The sequence below is a fragment of the Sus scrofa genome, chromosome 15, assembly GCF_000003025.6.
Source record: "Sus scrofa isolate TJ Tabasco breed Duroc chromosome 15, Sscrofa11.1, whole genome shotgun sequence".
Lineage (NCBI taxonomy): Eukaryota > Metazoa > Chordata > Mammalia > Artiodactyla > Suidae > Sus > Sus scrofa.
This window is the reverse complement of record NC_010457.5, coordinates 107,451,254-107,472,818: the sequence shown is the minus strand read 5'-3', so window position 1 is coordinate 107,472,818 and position 21,565 is coordinate 107,451,254. Positions and strand designations below refer to the sequence as shown.

The following is a 21,565-nucleotide window of genomic DNA, read 5'->3' as shown; positions in this document are numbered from 1 at the left end:
TACATTAAAAAATGCTTCCGGGAGTTCCCTGGTAGCTGAGCAGTTTAGGGATTTGGCATTGTCACTGCTATGGCTCGATTGACAGCTGTGGTGTGGGTTCCATCCCTGGCCTAGGAGCTTCCACATGCCATGGATGTGGCCAAACAATGCTTCCTCATTGTTTTTTTTTCTTTGCAGCACCCTGACCTCTACCTCCTGCATAGACATTGCTATGACTTGCCAAGATTTACAATTTTCTCCTCTCCTCTGGGAGCGTCACATGACTTGTTTGGGCCAGTGGATGTGGATTTAAGAACTTAGGAACTGTACTTGAAGAAGTTGCCTATCTTCTCCTTTGTGACTATGTTGATGGGGAGAGGTCCTAAAAACAAAGCAGTCTGGAATGCTGAGCCGTCACAGAAAGAAAACAGCTTCCTGAAGAGTTTTCCAGACCCATAGCAGGCTTGGCATGAGCAATAAACCTTCTTGTTAAGTCCCTGTTCAGTGTTAAGTCACTAAAAATGTTGGTGTCGTTTGTTATCTCAGCATAAACTATTCTGACTAACATATTCTACTACTTTCTATTACTGTTTCTCCTACTCAATTCCACACATGAGGCCTATAAAGGATTTCAAGGTATTCCTTACAAGAAGTTAAGGGAAAGAGACTATGAAAACCAGATTTGGGTTCTAGGCTTTAAGTTGCCATTTTAGTGGTGGATATCCAGTCATGCAGATAGCCAGAGAGTCAACATATATTTAATAAGAAACCATGGCAGTCCTGGAGCTAAATCCAGACAATACAGGAGTGAACAAAAGAAACTAGGTTACGCTTCCTTGAAGCTTCTGATCTAACAGAGGGAGAAATATGCCTCTCTACCCACACATACATACACTCATAGCAAGTAAACAGATTATTATCTTGGTTATATAATTAAGAAAATATGAGAGAATGATTGGAGTGGAAGATATTACTTCATATAGGTTTTCTCTGAGGAAATGACATTCAGGCTGGGACCTGAATGACTAAGAAGTCACAAGTGCAAAACTTTGGGAGAAGAGTCTAAAGACAAAAGAAATGACAAATATGGAAGCTCTGAGATGGGTATAATCTTGCATAGGCCCCAAAATAAGGCTATAGCACAGCAGGAAGAAAAGGTGGTGGAAGGAGGAGCAGTCAGAGGAGAACAAAGGATCTAGATCCTATAGGACCTGGAAGACTCAGTAAAGAGTTTCAAGTTTACCCTTAACTGCAGCAAAAAGCCACTGGGGTCTTTTAAACAGGGAGACAAGGAGTTCCCAATGTGGCCCAGTGGTAATGAACTCAATCACGCATTACCATGAACTGTGCTGTATATTGTAGACACAGCTCAGATCCTGCATTGCTGTGGCTGTGGCCAGCAGCTGCAGCTCAGATTCCACCCCTGGCCTGGGAACTTCTATATGCCATGGATACAGCCCTAAAAAGCAAAAAAAAACAAAAAACAAAAACCCAGCAAGGTGACTTGACACGACCCACATTTCTTTAAAGATCACTCTAGCAACTGTATATAAAGTAAATGAAAGAGGGAAAGTATTAAAAAGTGGAGCAAGTAGTTAGGAGGTACTGCAATGTCCCAAGCAGTGGAGATAAAGCAATGTGGTATATATGATCAAGGTTCCCAAACTGGTCTCACATTACGGTCACCTAGGGTGCAGATCACTTAGTATTTTCAAAACCCAGGCCAAACTCCAGATCAACTGGATCACAATCACTAAAGGTAGATACAGCTGTCAACTTGTAATGCTCCCCAGGTGATTCCAATGTGCAGACGAGTTTGGGAACCACTGATAGATAGTATTTTGGAGACAGGTCTCACTGGTCTTATTGGTAGACCCAGTAGAAGGGGGAATGATTGAGAAAAAGAATTAATAATACTACCAATTACATAACCTATTGGGTGGATGTTGCTGCTATTTACCAAAATTGGAAAGACATAGTGAGGAACAGGTTTGGGGGTGGGAGATGTTGGAACCAAGAGTCCATTTTGGGATAAGGAAATTTTTGAGATGCCTATTAGGCATTGCATATTGTATATTTTACATAAGTTAACATCACACAGGCAATGGAGATTGAAGCTAGAGATATAAAGCTTCTGGACATTGGTATAGAGATGGCATCAAAGCCAGGAAAGAAGATGAAACCACCTAATGAATGAGTGTAGCCTGAGAAAAGAGGAGAAGGAGAGCAAGCCAAAGATTTAGAACTTGCAACAAACTATTGTCTGAATCTGCTGGTCTCCTTCTTAACTTTGCCTTGATCCCTTGCCTGCAAAGGAGAAGGGTAACTTTCTTTCTTGGACCCACATGTGGACTCCACACTACCTCTTAACGTACCGTGGCTACCAGTTCTGGTTCTCAAGATAACCCAGAGATAAAGAGGGGCTTTTTTTAATGCCCTCTAGTTAGTGTCTCGAGATCTTGTGAGGTCTGATTCTGCCACTTCTTAGCGAAAGGGACCATAATATCTGCTTTACAAAGTGATATATGAGGTGCCTAATGAGAACATCCAATGCCAGGCACTCAGCTGGGCAAAGTGAAGAATGAACAAGCCTGACTTCCCCTAAGCCCTGCATAACTCCTGGTACATCACAGCCTCCTCTCTTTTAACACATCAACTTGCAGATAATTCCAAGGCACATAAAGCTATGTTGCCACTGCCTTATTGTCCTAAGTTTCTACAGAGAATCTATTTTTTGAGCATCTCTATGGTCAGGTTATGCTGCCATTTTATCACTTTGAATCAAAGAAGTCTAGACATTTGACTCTATTTTCTTGGTTTTCCTAAGAAGTTTCTACACGAATAGCTCCCAGCTCAGTGCAGAGCTTGCCGTGGGGACCTGCCCTGGCCCAGTGTTTCCATTTTCCACTCATTGAGTTCAGCTTAGCAGCTGCATCCATTTCCCAACTTTAAACTAATGAATCCATCAGCTATGGTTTCCCCCAGGGCAACTTTCCAAGGTTACCTTATTACAACACAATATCTTTAATCATATTTAATCACACATTGAGATGGAAAAACAAATAACTCCCACCTGACTATAATGGGATCTCTTTACATATTATGTGTAGCTGTTTAAGGGTCTTCTTCGAAAAGCAATATGCAAAGTATCTTGAGTAGCTGAAGTAATAGTAGAATTATGATATGTAAGTATTCAGGGACTTTAGAGGTAGATCAAAAAGGTATTGATTTTCTCTAATTGGATGAATGAGCAAATAATGTATACCCTTGAGACTACGTTGAGGATCAGATTTTCTACTACAAAAAAATCTGGCTTGTTTGAGAGTTACTTTAACATTTGGGTGGAGAGAGGGAAGGAAAGAAAGTGAAAAGAAATTTTAAAAAATTCAATCAGTGGGAAAGGTTAATGAATTTGACAATTTTCTTTTGGACACGGTTCCCCTCAGGATGTGAAAGTATGAGGGGCTTTTTGAGGATGCATAAAGACCTTTGCAGTTTTCCAGCCAAAAGTCTCTATGATCCTCATCAGTTATAGAACAAATCCCAGTATGAAGCAAATAATCTAAAACCGATTTTTACCATTCCACAGCCACAGTGGAGGTGGAAGGCTTAAGAAGTCTTGTCTGCACACCAGCTTTTCCCAAGCTCAGCCTATGGATCAGAGCACACGGAGATTAACTACATATGTTCTCCATCAGCAGAATCATACTGCCGAGATGCCTGGACCTCGTCATATGAGATCTGGTTAATAAAAACTGGTGTGATAAAAATAAACAGTAAAGCGATATTTTGTTTTGCAGCCCAGCCTTTCAATTGGGATGTGGGAGAGAACATCCAGAGGGCTCTTTCTCCCCATAACACACATGCATAACTTTCATTAGCATCAATGAGAGGAACATGTGTACAGGGAGGAAGATGCGGAGACCCCACAGTGAGCCATAAGCGCACGTAATTTTGGCAACTTGTGAGATGAGAGCACGGGGCTATTCTGATTACTCTACGCTTGGAGCAAATAATAAAACTAAGATCGCTTTGTGGGACTCGTTTACACACTATACCTGTGCTTTGCTTATGTGATAAGTGCCTGGGAAGACTCACCTGTAAAACAGAAGGGAGAACATAAATGTCCACTGAGGAAAAAAGATGCATATGTTGTGTGTGTGTGTGTGCACGCGTGTCTCATACAGTGCAGCATTATGAGTTTATCATGTATACAGAAAGGAAAGACAGCAGCAATTAACATGTTCTAATTCAAATATCCTAGACTGGATGAAACAGAGGTGGTACCTTTAAGTTGCCCATATCTATCCCAGAGGGAGTAAGTTGGAATACAGGATGTACTTTAGATTCTCTCCAAGCTAGGCCCATGGATCCCTGGGTCAAGGTTTGATCCAGTGGATGACACCACTGAAAATGGCTATAGTCTGTAGGAGTCTTTCCCTTCTTGCCTTTAAGCACGTCAAGCACTTGCAAAATAACATTTTCATTTGTGTTTTCTCTACAGGATGCTAACCAATAAGGCTACGAACAATCACAGGGTCATGCTGTTATTTTCAAATTAGAAAACACTTATTGAACAGCCTTGAAAGCCATGCTCTGTCAAGAACAAGGAAAATCAGTTGCTGGTTGGAGGATGAGGAGGGCAGACCTGCATTATCAGAGGCCTTGGCATGCGGTAGCATGCAGCTACTTAGCTGATGACGAGCATCTTTACAAGTCTGAAGACCCCGCTTGTAGAATTTGCCCTCCTACAAATATTAAGCAGCCTGAAGTATTGAGGCATAGAGGTGACCTTTTGGAAATGCTTTTGATCCTGAGCTCAATGATCCATCTTGACACAATTCAAGGAAAAAAAAAAAAAAAAAGAATTTGTAAAGTTATAACAGTGACTTTTTTTTTTCTTTTCTTTTCTAGGGCTGCACCGGTGGCATATGGAGGTTCTCAGGCTAGGGGTCTAATCAGAACTGTAGCTGCTGGCCTAAGCCACAGCCATAGCCACAGCCAAGAGGGATCCGAGCCTCGTCTATGACCTAAAGCACAGCTCAGGGCAACGCTGGATCCTTACTCACTGAGCAAGGCCAGGGATCGAACCCACAACATCATGATTCCTAGTTGGATTCGTTAACCACTGAGCCACGATGCGATGCGAACTCCCCAACCGTGACTTTTTTTTCCACGTAGTGTAAAGTATTTCTGACATGGACACACAGAAGTTGACTTAATAATGGTTTCCTAACTTCATTAGCAATTATTGTTAGCAATTATTTAAAGGAAACATCCTAACTGCTTCCCTTTCTGATTGTATGAGGAAGAGAAATAATATGACTGCTGCCATTTCTATGCATTTCCTGTGTGCCAGGCATTCTGCTAGGCACTTTACAGACATTATCTTAACCAGGGTCCTTAGAACCCACCTGTGAGGCAAGTTAATTGATCATCACTAATTAACAGATGAGGAGAAATGTTTAAGGTTTTAAGCAACTTGCCCAAGATCACACAGCTAGGGAATATCAGAAGATGACCTAGCTGTTCAGCTACAAGCCTGTGTATTTCAACCCTATTCTGCTGCTTCTCTCACAGAGAAGGATTCTCTCTCTTTGCTTAAGAGGAGAGAAAGTGAATGAGGCCCTGGGAAGTCTTCACAGACTGAAATGCCCACACCATGGAGATACCCTTTGGCTTTCCTCAGTATCACACATCTTCCTTAACTTACAATGGGTTACATGCCAATCAAGTTGAAAGGCCTGATAAATTGAAATTACCCTAAGTCAAAAATACATTTAATACACCTAACCCACTGAACATCCGAGCTTAACCTAGCCTACGTTACACGTGCTCAGAACACTTACATTAGCATCCAGCTGGGCAACATCTTCTAACACAAAGACTATTTTATAATAGCATGTTGGATTGTTCATGTAATTTAATGGATATTGTGCTGAAAGTGAAAAACAGATGGTTGTCTGGGTAGAGAATGGCGGTAAGTGGATCAGTCGTTTACCCCTCTGATTATGTGGCCGCCTGGGCACTGTGGTTGCCCAGCATCATGAGAGAGTGTATCACTACATCATATACTGCATATCAAGTCCAGGAAAAGATCAAAATTCAAAATCCAAAGTACAGTTTCTGCTGAATGTGTATTGCTTTTGCACCGCCATAAAGTAGAACCATCTTAAGTCAGGAACCATCTGTAGCCAGCATGGCAGGTGCTGTCTGTGCTCCACCTGTAACCCCTCAGGCCTCTTTCCATGTTTAAACATACCAGCTCCCAGGTGCCAACACCTGCATCTCTTTGTCTGAGGGCTGCCCTTAGGCTGTAGGAACCTGCCTTGTTTCCATGGAAGTTCTTGGAAATTTCTGTCCTCAGCAGGGTAACCCTTAACCAATGATTGATGGGTACCCATACCCAGAATGGTTGGTCCCCAATCTGAGGTGTAACCTACACTGACTCCAGACCCACTGCTGAATTAAGCCAAAATCACCCTGTGGGCCTTTGATTGATACTGTTCCCTTGTTTTGCCTCCTTTCCTATCATGACTCGCTTTCTTGTTCTCCTCCATCCCCCCATGTATAACTGAAGTACTGGGGAGAATTTTACCAGTAGGAAAAAATTAACTGGTGACTTAAACTTCACCTAATTGAAAATGGTTGCTACGATCAGAAGCACACTTCATTTTTTTTCTATTTCAATCTCAATAGACTACCAGGCAAAACAAATGAAGTACTTGGGAATAAAAATCACAGCTAGGCATAAAGACGACTTCTTAATCACAAAGCTGATCTCCCTTCCTTAAAGATATTTCAAGAGAAAAAAAAGGACCGCTACCTAGATCACTACAAGACATTTTATACCACAATTGAGAAAATGTGTTGTGCTCTCATTTGGACCTGGGTTTGAGTCCATGAGCAGCATGGTAATCTCTCTATACCTCAGTTTCTCAATCTATAAAATGGGGATAAATGAAACTTATCTCCTTCTGTTGTGAAGCTTAAGTGAGATTTAATGCACTTGGGTTGTCCAGAATACAGCAAGGAATCCATAAATGGTAGCCATTATTACTGAGCTTTATATATCTGGATGCAGAATGACCCTCTTGAAATTCTTTGCAGGTCTATAATGAGGTGCTTCTTCCCACCTTTCCTAAAAGCTTGACAGTAGAGTAGAATCCTTGGTGCATCATTAATGGGAAGAAAAAGAACCCAGAAGAGCTGGTGAAAGGTGCACCGCTATCACTTCCCAGGGAGAGAGAAGGATTTTAAAGACACAGACATCATCTAAGGCAATTGCCAGCTACTGGTTCAAAAGAGAGTATTGCCCTTTCCACTGAGTTCACAAAATCAGATCCATTTTAGAGCTTTTACTATGTACAAGGCACTGTGCCAAGTGTTTCGTTTATACTATCTTATTTAATCCTCACAGTGGGTCATGAAGTAGGCACTAAACCCATTTATAGAGGAGAACACAGGATCAGAGGAATTATATAACATCCTCAAGATTGAGTGGTGGGGCCAGATGCAGACCCAGGCCTCCCTGACTTCAAACCCCTTACACGTTTCACCACATGTGAAATTTCAGGGAATGTGTCACTGGTAAGTTGTCATTCCTCTGCCCCACTAAGGGCTGGTATTGGGAAGATGGACTACAATCATGTCAATGCATGAACATACACTTCACCTCCCAAAGGGACAATAATTCAAAAGAGAGAAGTCAACCTCAACAAGGTCATTGAAGCCGAGATCATTGCTACCCAAGGATCGGCTTCTAAAACCCAGGGATAACCCTTCCTTATCATCATAACCCTCAATCTTAGAAGAGTAAACTTCAGCTGGCAGAAGAAAAGCAACCCCATGTTTCCAAATTATCTTTTTAGACTCTGTTAAATTGCTTGAGAAACCCATGTGACCAGCTCAGTGGCAGCCTCTTCGCATTCAATCCTCTAATTTCTGCAGGCTGCTGAGGGGGTGCCCTGACAGTCAGACATGGCTGTGTCTCAGAAGACTTTCCAATTTTCCTAGCAGTCCTCCAGCCTAATGAGCCTTGAGAGAAATCCTGAAAGATCCACAGGGGAGCTCCAAGGAGGCCTCCTCCTCCCACTCAAAAAGAAGGTGTCACGCCAGGCCCAGCAAGCAGGATGAAGGGACAGCCAGATGCCTCTGGCATAAAGACTGGTACCACGAGTGATTCCCACTTTCACCTCCCACTGAAATTCTGGAAAAGTTGTGTCAGGGTGACCGCTCACTCTTCTTAGGACAGAGTTTGGAAGAGGCCAGGCATTTCCTCCAGTGATATTTGTTTAGGACCAGCAATTCCCACAGGACCTCCTGTGAGCCTAATACAATTTACACTAAAGAGGAAATGATTCTTGTAAAAGAAGCAATATTCCATTCAAATGTTTTTGGGTAATAATGGTGGGGGTCTGGTGGGAGAGAAGTGAAGCCTGGAATTGTACTGAAAGCAAAGGACATTTTTAGTCTTTCCGTTAAGACAAAGAACTAGTATTAAGACAAGTACAGTCAAATTCCCTGCCCTGTGTTCTCCTGTCAGGAATCCATTCTTTTTTATGATGCCATATGCATAGCTTGAGGTTATATTGGAATGCATAAATCTCTTGTGAGTCGCAAAACGTTAAGCTGCCATTGTCCTCATAATTTCATTATCTCAGTTTCTGCCCTAAAACGTTTAACACTAATTGAACACCCGAGGTTTTCCTGTGAAGTTTATTTTCTGAACATTATTGAAGTGCTGTTGATAAAAGTCAGAATTTATGGAGTCAGCACTCCTTAAAGTGCTATGATAGATTTGAGCTCAGATTTTTTTTTTTTTCTTTTAGTGCAGGAATATTTTTATGAATTTGCCTGGAATTTCAAAGTCTTTCAATCATTCTACATTATAAAGCTGTCTATTTCAATATAAAGCTGTCTATTTCAAAGTTGTGTTTTCCAAGAACCCAATTACTTTCCTGAACCTAACCTCTTCATCTACATATTCTAGTTGGACATACTTGGCTACCAGATTTATCTTACATTTCCGGTTGTCTCGATGTTTATTTTGTTCCTGATTAAAAATATCTGACTTTTCCCCACCCACCTACATCCTCCACGCTCTGGAAACAGGGCCACCTTGAATAATGTAAATATTTGTAGTCATCTCACTAATGGCAGTTCATTTTTTTCTCTCTGAAAGAAATGCATTTGTACGATTCAAAATTATCAAGCATCCTTTAGTCCTTTAAGGGAAGGAGTCATTTCCTTTAAGTTTCAAAAATATATATATAAGAAGTAGAAGCCATGTGTTAAATCTTTCTCTTGGGTAGTGTTTGCATTTCAATTAATTTCACATGTCTGTCAGAAATTAATTTAGTTCAAAAAAAGAGTTATGATAGGTGTCTCTTATGGATTTGAATTTTTATATTTATATATGCAAACCCAGACCACACACTCACACACAAACACACACAGTTTATGATAGAAATGATTTAGAAGTATAGTCTTTACAAAGCATATGACTGCATTTTTGGCTTCAGAAAATGAAGCAGAAACTTAGAGTTAAGTGTCCATTTTCTATTTAAAAGAAGTAAGTTGTTCCTGGTTACTATAGTAACTGCCAACAGACTAGCATTTTTCTGTCATTATTATAATTGGAAAAGAAAATAATCTATTTTAAATTATAAAGCTTGGAGAGGACAGTTCATCTAAAATGGGTCCCTAAACTGACAAAGAAGTAGGAACGACAGACGTTTGCCACACTGGCAATTGGAGCTCCACTTTCTTAGACCAGAAGAGGGTTTCTGAAGGTCTAAGCAAGGGTAAGTTGTTTATCCTCATGCAGAAACGACAAGGACAGGAAAGAAAAATGACATGATATTTCCATCCTGGGCCTTAAAATAAGTAAAAAATTCAAAACTGCTTTCACAAGGTGATACATAACTAAAACCTTGTGATTTTTTTTTTTTTTTTTTTAGTATTCTAGGAACGTAGCCTGTGTGTCTCATTGCACATATTCAGTTTCTGCCCTCTATTACCATTTACTACCATCATCTACAAGGGATAATTTATTTTACCCATAAAAGAAAAGACTTTCTCTCCCTTTCAATGAACTCGCCCTGTATTCACTTTTCCTCCCTTATATAAACCTTATTTTCTGCACAGAAAGGTTGAAAATAAATAATCCAAAATATTAACAATGGGAGATACTGAGTGAATTTTACTTTCTATTTCAATGTAAAATTTAAATTTTCTACAATGAATATGTACTTTTATAATCTGAAAATGTTTTAGCATAAAAAAATGAGATAATGAGAAAGATACACTTTAAGCCACTCCTGAGTCTAAAAAGCTTTCTAATAGCAATGAAATAATGTCTCTGTAACCCAAACATAACCAAAACTCTACATAGCAAAACTTATCAGAGTTCCCATTGTAGCCCAGTGGGTTATGGACCCAGTTATATCCATGAGAACTCTAGTTTATCCTCGCCTCATGTGGTGGGTTAAGGATCCAGCATTGCCGTGAGCTGTGATGCAAGTTGAAGATGTGGCTCAGATCCCACATTGCTGTGGCTGTGGCTATAGCTTCAATTTGACCCCTAGTCTGGTAACTTCCATAGGCTGCAGGTGCAGCCTTAAAAAGCAAAAACAAACAAAAAAATGTATATGCTACAGCTGAAAAGTTTCTTAGAAGGATATCTGTCACCTTCATGCTTGTATCACAATATAAGAAGTGGAAATTAATGAGTTAGCAATCCATTTTCAAAGGATTATTTCAAAGGAAATCCATATTTAAAAAGACTTCCTTTTAAAGTAGTGAAATGCTGTGTATGAAGCTTTTCCCACACTGCTTTCTCCCCAGAGGTGTTCCCTTGAGTGCCCTGGGAATAAGGGATAGGTAAGTCTTTTGTGCATCATTCACACTTATAGGATCTCTTCAAGAGTGGGAGACACCACACATTGCCTAAGATTAGAAAAAACGTAGTCTTTTAGGGTAGCAGAATACGCCACCCAAATATGCCACTTTTTCATAAGGATTATTTTGAACTAAATGCAGTGGAAAAGAAGCAGATAGAAGAAAATCTCTGTACCCTCCCCTGTTTGCCTAAAAGCTGAATGTAAGTTTTGCAAAAGTGTGACCCCTCTCCTCTCTACTACAAAAGTCAATCACTGGATACCTTGGATCATTTTCAGCTCGTAGGTGGCATCAGAGGGATCCACACAACAAACTTTGCTAACCAACACTTTGCTTCCACTAGTTCCCCTGTATATTTATCTTCTCACAATTTATCACCCCTGGTAACTCAAAGTTCTTTCCCTTTGTCTTGTCACTCCTTTAAAAATTCAATGTTACTTTCTTAAGAGGCTACATAAGTTCATGATCCAGCTACCTTTTTTAATTACTCATCTCTGAGTGCTCCCATGTGTAAGCACATTTGCACACTCGTAAATTTCTGTTTGCTTATCTTAATGTCTTTTGTTAGTCCAATTTATGATACCCATGCCATAATACCCAGGATGGCAGCAGGTAAAAAGTTTTCCTCCTACAGTCTCAAATTCCTTACATTCGTATAGTTTATCACATGTACAGTAAGATGTACACAATTAGTGAAGGCTTTCCCACACTTCATCTCTTCATATCTACATGAACATCTTCATTATTGTGTCTGATGTGAGTTCTCATGTGTCTTAAAGTGTGTAAAACAGTGTCCATGTTCCTTAACAGTTTGGTTTCTCTACAGTGAATGTTATCATGGGTATAGTACATTTTGAAAACTCATTAAAGACTTTACCACAGTCTTCACCTTCAAAAGGCTTCTCTCTATTGTAAGTTCTGAAATGTTGAGTGAGGGACAATGTATTAGTCATCTGTTGCTGTATAAAAAATAACCACAAACTTAGCATCTTAGAACCACACATATTTATTTTTCTCACAAATTCTGTGGATCAGAAGCCTGGACATGACTTACTGGGTCCTCTGCTCAGGGTCTCACAAGGCTGCAATCAAGGCATTGGCCAGGGCTGGAGTCTTATCTGCTTAGCTGATGGAGGGTCTGCTTGCAAACTCATGTGGTTGTTGTCAGAATTCAGTTCTTTGCAAGTAGTTTGACTGAAGGCCTCTGTTCCTTGCTGACTATGGGCTAGAGGCAGCTCTTAATTTCTGGCCAAATCGAGTTTTTCTACATGAAAGTTCATTTTGCTAAAGCCAGCAAAGGACAGAGTCTGCTAGCAAGATAGAAGTCACAAACTTATGTAGCCAGATGCTATGCTCTGAATGTTTGCATTCCCCCTAAATGCCTAAATGTATATGTTGAAATCCTAACCCCACAAAGTGATGGTATTTGTAGGTGCAGTCTTTGGGAAGTGCTTAAGTCATGAAGGTCGAACCCTCATGGACAAGACTAGCACCTTTAAGAAGAGAGTCTCCAGAGAGATCCCTGGCCCTTCTATCTCCCCACTTCCACCATGGGAGGATACAATAAGTCTGTGATCCAGAGGAGAGCCCTCACCCAACCAGACTGGTACCCTGTTCTTGGACTTCCAGCCTTCAGAACCATGAGATAGACATTTTTCTTAATTATAAGCTGCCTAGTCTCTGGTATTTTGTTATAGTCAACCAAACAGATTAAGACACTGCAGAATAAAGATGATATCCCACCACTCTTACCATATTCTATTGACTGGAAGTCATTAGGCCAGCCCAAACTCAAGGGAGAGAGTTACCCAAAGATATGAATACCAGAAAATGGGAGGAATCTTGGCAACTTTCTGCCACATGTGAAGAATGACGAATGGCTTCCCCACATTCTTTATTTACATGTGTATTGACCTTTTCCAATGTGACCTCTGACATGGGCCCCAAAGGATGAGGAACAACAGAAGACTTTGCCACATTCTTTGTATTTATAGCATTTCTCTCCATTACGAGCACTTATAGAAGTCCTTAAATACGAGATACAATGGCAGGCTTGCCCACATTTCTTACACTGACGGCATTTGTGTCCAGGTGAGATCTGTCATGATTATCAAGAGATAAATGATCCATAAGGCATTGACATATGTACTGAATTCATAGGATTTTACTCCAATAGGAGTATACTTCAGCACAGTAAGATGTGGAAAACAGCCAAAGCTTTTTCCACATTGATTACATTCATTACATTCGCAGAGGCTCTCCACCTTATGACTTCTTGACTATCTCCCTTGTTCTTGTGCTGAATTTTAGTGAAATAACAGTCCCAGTTTTCTCCTAAAATGTATAACCAGGAATCATTCTTTGTGATTCTTTCTATTTTTCTGTTCATTGGATTTTTTTCTCCATGAATATCCTGCCAAACTAGTGACTCATGGTTTTAAGTTGAATCACACAATCTACTGAGGCCAGGCTCCTGAAGATTTTTCTCCAGCATCACATCTCTGTAGGGGTTCCTTTGAGCAGGAGCCAGAAAAGCCTGCTCCCACTGCATAAATTTCACAGCTATATCCTCAAAGACCATGACCTGGCTCAAGTTTCTGGAGGTATATGTGTGTATCAGCCATATGGTCCAAAAGGGAATAGGAAAGAAGATGAAACTGGGCCCACCTGGGGCAACTTGAAGCCAGATGAGAAAGGTTTGGGTTCTTAGGTTGCTGAAGTTCTTACTTTGCAATAATGTGCTTGTACTCAATTTTAAAACTTTCAACTGTAACTTAGGTGATATGCATTTTTCTCTTTTTCTCACTTATTCCCCTCATCTATACCTTTTATACCCCTAATCGTCATTCTTTGGAGCTATAGAAAGTTGTGACAGATAAAGAATTCTGGCAAGACATCTCACCCTTTTTCATAGGAATCCTTAGCTAGATATGTGATCTGTTATCCAAATATATGTCCATTTGGACAATGACCAAAACTTATACATCAGTAGAACACCAGCCCATAATCCCTGAAGCCACTAGTCTTGGAAGATAAACATTAACTTGTGTAGCAATTGGCCTGGAAGAGTCAGGACTGGTCAATGACTGACAGCTCCCTATTTCTTGTCCCCCACCATTCCAATTCAAGAACAACCAGGGAAAGCCAAATATGCTCCCTAAACCAATTACGTAGCTAGACCACCTCAAACTTCCCCATACAATATCTACCAATGAGAGTATACTTGAAGCCTTCCATTTTTTCACTATGAAGCTTTCCCATTGTCCTGCCTAACTTTGAATCCCTAACCAAACACAACTGATGGTGAATGACTCCTTTGCTATAGAAAGCTCTGACTAAATAGCATCTGTTTATTCTCTTTTTATTTCCAGAATTCTGTTGTATATTTCTTTGTTTATATTATTTCAGGCACCAGTGCTTCAAAATACTTCAATCTCAGGTATTCCTCACAGCTGTAAGAAACATTGAAATTCAGATTTAGGAAAACTACACTTGTTCTATAAAGAAACGACACTCCGTTTCACTGCATTCGTATGAGAGAAGAAAACTCTTCTTAGAAAAGGGAAAAGCTTTTTCTCACTCTGCATTTCTTCTGTAACATCTTTACTGAAACGTAATTCACATACCATATAACTCACATAGTTAAAATGTACAATTCAATGTTTTTAGAATATTCACAGTTGCATGACCATTAACACATGATTGCTTTTTCTCCCTCAAGTTTTTGGATCTGTAAGATTTTATTGGTCCCAAGAATGAATAACATTTATGGAGGACTTGCTATGTGCCAGGAATTGTGCTAATTTCTTCACACATTTTAGCCCGTGGAATCCTAGTGTCAGTTCCATTGGGATAGGGACTATTATTATCATCTCCATTCTACAGGTGAGAAAATCGAAGCATGAAGAGGTTCAAGAACTTACCTGGAATTCCAAAGCTGATAAGAATGGAACCAGGACTGGCACGAAGACAGGCCCCTCCAAAGCGTTCCTTAGCGGCACCCCCTGTGTATCAGGTCAGGAGAACTCTGACATATTAAAAAAAAAAAAATTAGTCAAATAGAATTTTCTATGCCTGTGAGGAAGCTTTTAAAAAAGAACAATTTTCTTATATTTTCATATTCTTAATTCTGGACATCACCCCACCAGCCCTCCTTAGTTGATCTCTGTGGAGTCTGGGTATTTTGATAAATGATGTTGATTTCTCCTGTCAGCTGCCACTTGAATAAATTATATCTTCACATATTCATGTTTTAAAATGGATTTAGTTATCATTTGATTGCTCATTTCATCCTTTCTCTCCTTTCTCCCCTCTTTCTTAAAATCACTTCAATGAATAGGCCTCTTATGTAGTATCTTCATACTTATTTCCACTAGTATGATTAAACTACGTTTGTTTTAGAATGTTTTCAATTACCCTGAAAGATAACTAAAAAGTCTTGAATACATCCATAAATGACCAAGATATTAACACAAACCAAAATACTAATCACTTATGTGTTTATGGTTCTCTTAAGTTTCCGAATATTTTTATGTCTGACCTCAAAATGTTCATCATTCATCTAGATTATTTCCAAATGGTTCCTCTTTTAATGTTGTTTACAGCTGATGCTTCTTGTTCCCTGTTACCGTCATAGAAGAAGGGTTATATGATGGGGGAGTGGGGCATGAGATGCAGAATAAGGCTATTGTCATAAAACATTGTCATTGAAATCATCCACTCCTCCATCCAGAGCATTACTTCAGTAAGAAAATTTTTGATGGATAAAATTTAAATTTTGCCAGCAAAGTAAGATTTTTTTACTTTGTACTGAGCCTGGAGAAAGGAGGCCCTGAAAAGTGGTTGCTTGCCAGCCTTGTTCAGTGGAACCCAGCTGAACCCTGACTGGCATCTGTCCTCTGTTTGTTAAGACGGAGGACAGATGCCCTGCTTACTAACCTCACAGGAGGGGTTGTTGATTGGAAACTGGGTTGGCTGTTTCTCAGAGACTGAATATGCTTTAGAAGGCTTCCTTTTATGACTTCGACTAGTTTAGCTGCCAAACTAGCTGCTGAAATTGGCCTATAGCACTGTGAAATTTGTTCAAACAGCAGCTAATATTGTCACAGGTCCCCTGCCTGCTCTGGACAAATCATAGAGGAATAGCCATGGCCTCTATGTGTAGTGACTTGTAATGTCCTTTCCCTGCCCCACTCTGTCCCTGTGGGGGGGGGATGGGGAGGAACTGAGTCAGCCCCCTCACGTGAGCCAGCTGCACTAATCTTGCTGACAGAGAGCTTTGGTTGTAGGCAGGGCATTGCAGGCAGTTAATTATACTCAGAGTTAATTGAGTGGTCATATTAACAGCCTACTCTCAGGAGGTCTAAAAGAGGATTCCAGAAATTTCGGTGTTTAAGACCCTCAAGACGAAGTCGAATGAGACATCATGTTCTTTTCGACCTTCCCTTTCAATTTGGGATGATGATTTCATTAATCAGGATTCTTCCCCCCCACCCCCCGTCATCCACTTCTAATTGACAGATGCTAATTAAAATACCAACCGGGGATGGATCCTCACGGGCAGTTTCTTCTGTTTCTTAGGTGACCATTCTGTTCTTGACTGATTTAGCATGGCTCTTTCCCCTCAATTAACGGACAAGTTAAACTTTATATTCCCTTAAATTTTTATCACTCATAATTAGGAAGTGAAAAAAATCATTATGCATTTTACAACTTTAAAATGTAAAAGTAAATTGGGTCCTCAAATAATAGGGGACTAATCGCCTCATCAGAGGTAAGTCAGAATCAGGTGGCTTGCCAACACTGTTCCTGCACCCTGCATCTGCCAGGCCCTTCACCCCAGTGTCCTACAGCAAGCCAGTTTTCACAATAGGGAAGTATTTCATGGGACTTAATTTTACACTATGTACAATAGTAAAATTGATTCTAAACATCATTTTACAACAACAAAAACTTTGGCTTGAAATCTAAAGCCTGATATATTATTGCCATGCCTACTTTAGATAAACATGGTTGTACTCACGTTAGTCTAAGCTTCTTGGGGCTAAGCAATGTCTTATTTGGCTTTGTAATCCTGTGTAGTCTGAAGTCAGCACACCGTACCCAGCACGTACTCAATGACTCTTACTCAGATGAATGACTCAACTGTATCACCTCTTTGCTTACCCTTAACTTTAGGTTTCGTGCTCTTGCCTCTGTTTTTAACCTTCAGCTACACTTCATGAGAGTAACTTGAGCCCTGAGGATCTAGCTGTAGATGCTTATAATGGCCTTTCTTAAAAGTGTTGGTCTTAATCTAGTTCCATAAGAAGAAAGCATAAATATTAAAAACTGATTACACCATACCACAAAAACAAGGAGGAAATTAGCCAGGAATGAAAGAATTTACATTAAAACAAAATATGTTCAGTAATTATCTTTAATGGTATTGATTTGTTAAAACAAGAGTTCTATTAAAATGGGATCTTTCATTTCTTGGCCAATCCATAGTTTTCTTTTTTCCTCTGAGTAGGAAATATCAGATTTCAACTGGTTACATTTTGACTCAACTGAAACAATGTTCTTTGCCTCAGAAATGAGATTAAAAAATTACCTTTGTGGAATTACATATTTAGGAAGGAAAGGGAAGCAGGATGCTGGGGAGGAAAGTAGAATTTCTCATTCTTTATTCTTCCTCAGGAAAGGCCTTGTCATTAAATATCAACAATGATCTCCACATTTAGGGAGAGAGAAAATACAGGACAGTTGCCTGAAATCACAGTGCAGCTAAGGTCTTTCACAACCGCCTGTGAGACCTCCAATTCACCAAGAACTGACGGGTATTTATACCCTTGGGTAACACAAATGCGTTCATGAGAATCACATGGTCGTGCAAATGTCTCAGGAGGCAAGAGAGTCGGTTATCCTGAAAATTAGCCTGACTCTAAGCTAGCTGTAGGAAACCATTCTCTCCTCACCTAATTCATAGATGTGTCAAAAGGACAAAACCCCTGAAATCCTTCCAGGACCAGAGAAAGTTTCCATCAGCATTTATAGAAGGGCTTGAAAAGAGGGCAGCAAGTATTTGTGAGAACAGTGCAGCAAGTCTTCTCCTCTGCTATGAGTGAGTCCCCATCATAAAATCAGGGAGGTGGCCATTCTGGGTCATGCCCTCCCACACAACCCCTCCCAGTTTGCCTAGAGCTGGGGTGTTTCCCCCAAAGTGGGATTTTCAGTGTGAAATTTGAATCCTGGGTAAACCAGGATGGCTGATCACCCTGCATTTGATGATAAAAACTGTCCATTTTTGATGGCATGTATTTTAGGACCCCATGAGCTAGGATTATTTAGACAAAAAGCAACTCCTCTAGTATAGAAAATGGGGGCACTTCTAGGATCCCAAATTTGAGGACTGGTATTAAGAGTGGAGAAATCTAACCTGTTGAGATAAAAAGAATATTGTCAATATTTCTAGGAGAAAAAAGAGGAAGTGCTGGGTTAAAAAAAAAAAAAAAAAAAAAAAAAAGGCGATTTGAATACAATCAGTCTATGAACTGCCCAGTGCCCCAGCCATTCCTATCTCCTTATCCCAGAAGATAAGTAGATTCTCTTACCCCTTTCTTCATATGTTGGTGTGAGGCCACCCTTTTTTCCCATCCAAACTGTTTCATATACAAATGTTGGTGAAGGAACATTAGGTGATTTAACCTGTACCCAATAGAGGTGGCCTTAGAGCTTTCCCTACATGATCTTCCCAGCACACAGTCACCTAACATTGACCAGGGAAGGATTGGCAGGCAGATGGATGCAAAGATTTCTTCCTGTTGTTATTCTACATTAGGCAATGACCTACCCTCCTATCATCCTGCACCTGCATCTATCAATCAAATGGGACAATAAAGATCTCCTTGGTCCTGGTAGAAGATGGACCTTAAATTTTCAGTGCTCTGAGTAGATGCTACATGCCACAGAAACAGTAAAACTCAGAAAACTAACATAACACGAAGCCCGGGAGATGGAATTTGCTCCTATGAATGTTCCTACTCCTTACCGTGTGGTGGGAGAAACCAGAAACTAGGAATGGATTATGAAATACCACATAAGTGAGAAGGAACTTATAAATGAGTATAATTTTCTTTAGAAATAGATTGGAAACCTATGTAGTGTTGTTTCTGTGAGGCAGATAGTAAAACATTTGTTCTTAATTTTCTAGGTCAGATTGGGGTCTTCTCAATATTCTTGCCTGGACTTGAAGAGTCTACAGCCACTGAGATAAGACTACTAATAGCAGCAAAGGTTTTAATTTAGAGGCGCAGGACTTAAGTGGCTACATATATTTTGTAGCCCAGGGGTTAATATGCTTTAGCTGTGGTGCCAAAGTCCTTTCTAGCGGTGTGACCTTAGGTAACTGGCTCAGCTGCACTAGGTATGATTCAGTGTTCTCACCTGTAAAATGAAGATAATAATAGTAACTATCCTAGGGGGCTATTGAGAGACTGCAATAAGGGAATGCATGCAGAGAGCTCAACAGAACAAAGTCCATGGTGCTATCAACTTTATTATGGCCCTGTATACTTGCAGAGTGTAAGGGCAGGTGTGGGGCGGGGGATGAATAGGTAAAGCACAGAGAATGTTTAGAGCAATGAAAATACTCAGTATGATACTATAAAAATGAATATCACTATGCATTTGTCCAAATCCATAGAATATACATCACATAGAGTTGACCCTAATGTAAACTACAGACTTTGGGTGACTATGATGTCAATTTAGTTTCATTGATTGTAGCAGATGTACCATTCTGATGGAGGTTATTGATAATGGCAGAGGCTATGCATGCATGGGAAATCTTTGTAAATTGCTCTCAATTGTGCTGCGAACCTAAAACTGCTCTTAAAATATAATTAAAATATTAAAATGGAAAAGAAAAAATATGACAAAGACCTAGGTCATACCCCAGACCAATTAAATTATAGTCATTAGAGAGTAGGGCCCAGGCCTTGATATATTTTTAAAGCTCTGCGAGTTGGTTCTCAAGAGTAGCCAAGGCTGAGAACCTCAGATTTACAGACTCTGTTGGTTGTGGCTTAAGACCTAATAGGAGTCAGCTCCTTATGACTGCCAATCATCAAGCTGGCCCACAGGTGATTCTGCTAAGGTTGTCAGGCTACATGAGATGGCAGAATTCTGGGACAAGGCTTTTCAATTTGATCCCCATCTTCAGCAGGTAGATTTTCAGTGGGAGCATCGCAGAACAGGGCAACAAGGCTCCATGAAGGTTAAAAAGGTGATAGTAAATAGGAGGTAGATCTTGGCTCTTCTTAGGGTCCTCAGTTCCTCTAGGAAACAAAAAATCAGGGAGCTAAGTGTTTGGAGTTCTGAGTTAGTGATCAAACTGAGTTGGGGCAAAAAGGAGATGCTAACTTGCAAATCAAACTAAAACCATAAATGAGTGGTGGTTGGAAAACAAGACACAAATTCAGCATAGCCAGCTTTGGAAGATGAGAGCACTAATTTCTCCTTTCTGGTCTCTAAAGCAGAAGATGGTCCCAAATTCTCTTACAAACTTCGAGGGCAATTCCAAGAATGATCACATAGCTTTGGAGGTGGAGTGATCTGCTTTAGATGGATGAGGATATTTGGATTTGCATAGTATTTATTTAAGTCATTCGCTGAGCTTCTGTTTCCCCAACTTTAAAACAGGAACAGTAATACTTACACCTTACCTTCCTCAAAGGGAATCTGTGATGATAAACAGAAATAATGTCCCACATAAAACTCAGTTTGAGCTCCTACAAAGAAATGAGCCCAACTTAAATCAAGGTAATATCATTGTCATGAAAGAAGGTGCTGGAACAAGTCAATATTTTTATTCTTATCAAAGTGCTGACTTTCTAGGCAAAGCACAATGTTTCCCAGGAGAGATTTCCCACAAGTATTATTCAGTAAATCCCAACATTCCATTCCTTCTAATGAGCCACCATTGAAATTTGCTGCCAAAACCTATAAAGTAACCAACAATAGTCAAAAAAAGTTTATGTTAACCTTAAAATGAGTTCCAATTTATACCCTGACATGTTTAATATTGTTTCCAGTCTCCTTCTCCATTTTAAAGTGAATAACTCATTGAGGTGAGCAGTGTATGCATTTCACACATTTGTACTTGGCATTGTTTTTCAGGCCACTGACACTCTTCTACAAGGCTAATTTAACAGCCCTATGGGGTTTCTGATTAAGGGAATAATGTTGACTCTAGACTACCTCTCGGTTGAATATTAAATATTTCTTTCTTTTCCATAATGGACGATCCTAGTATTAATTAACCATAACCATTTTTTTGGGGGGGAGCACCTTTCACATCTCTTCAAAATTTCCTTTTTTTCCTACTTAAGCTCACTGTTTCTTTTAACTAACTATTCTTTCCATAGACTCTTATTAGCATTTCAAACCTGATAATATATTACAGCTCTGAGGCACATCAGATCTTTTGTACAGCCTGTCTCCCAAAATGTTCTCAAGAATTAAAACAGGAGAACAAACAATGTAGTCTAATTTGTTGAAAATTCTTCTCTGCAAAATTTAGGTATGCAGTCTGACTGCAAGCTGGAGGGGAAGGAGAGGCAGGAGTGTGAGGGAAGGAACAAAACGGGAATATTTTTAAAGAATTGAGAAGTCAGGGAGCAGGGAAAGAGTTATTTGTACAAAG

The 21,565-nt window shown here is 39.9% G+C and overlaps 1 long non-coding RNA gene across 1 annotated transcript; it reads right to left on the bottom strand.

Annotated features, from left to right (window-relative positions):
* LOC110257149 lies at window positions 12,848-17,835 on the bottom strand. Its single transcript, XR_002339397.1, has 3 exons — window positions 17,474-17,835; window positions 14,805-14,908; window positions 12,848-14,333 (listed from the first exon to the last, which is right to left on the bottom strand). It is a non-coding gene; the product is annotated as an uncharacterized LOC110257149 (long non-coding RNA).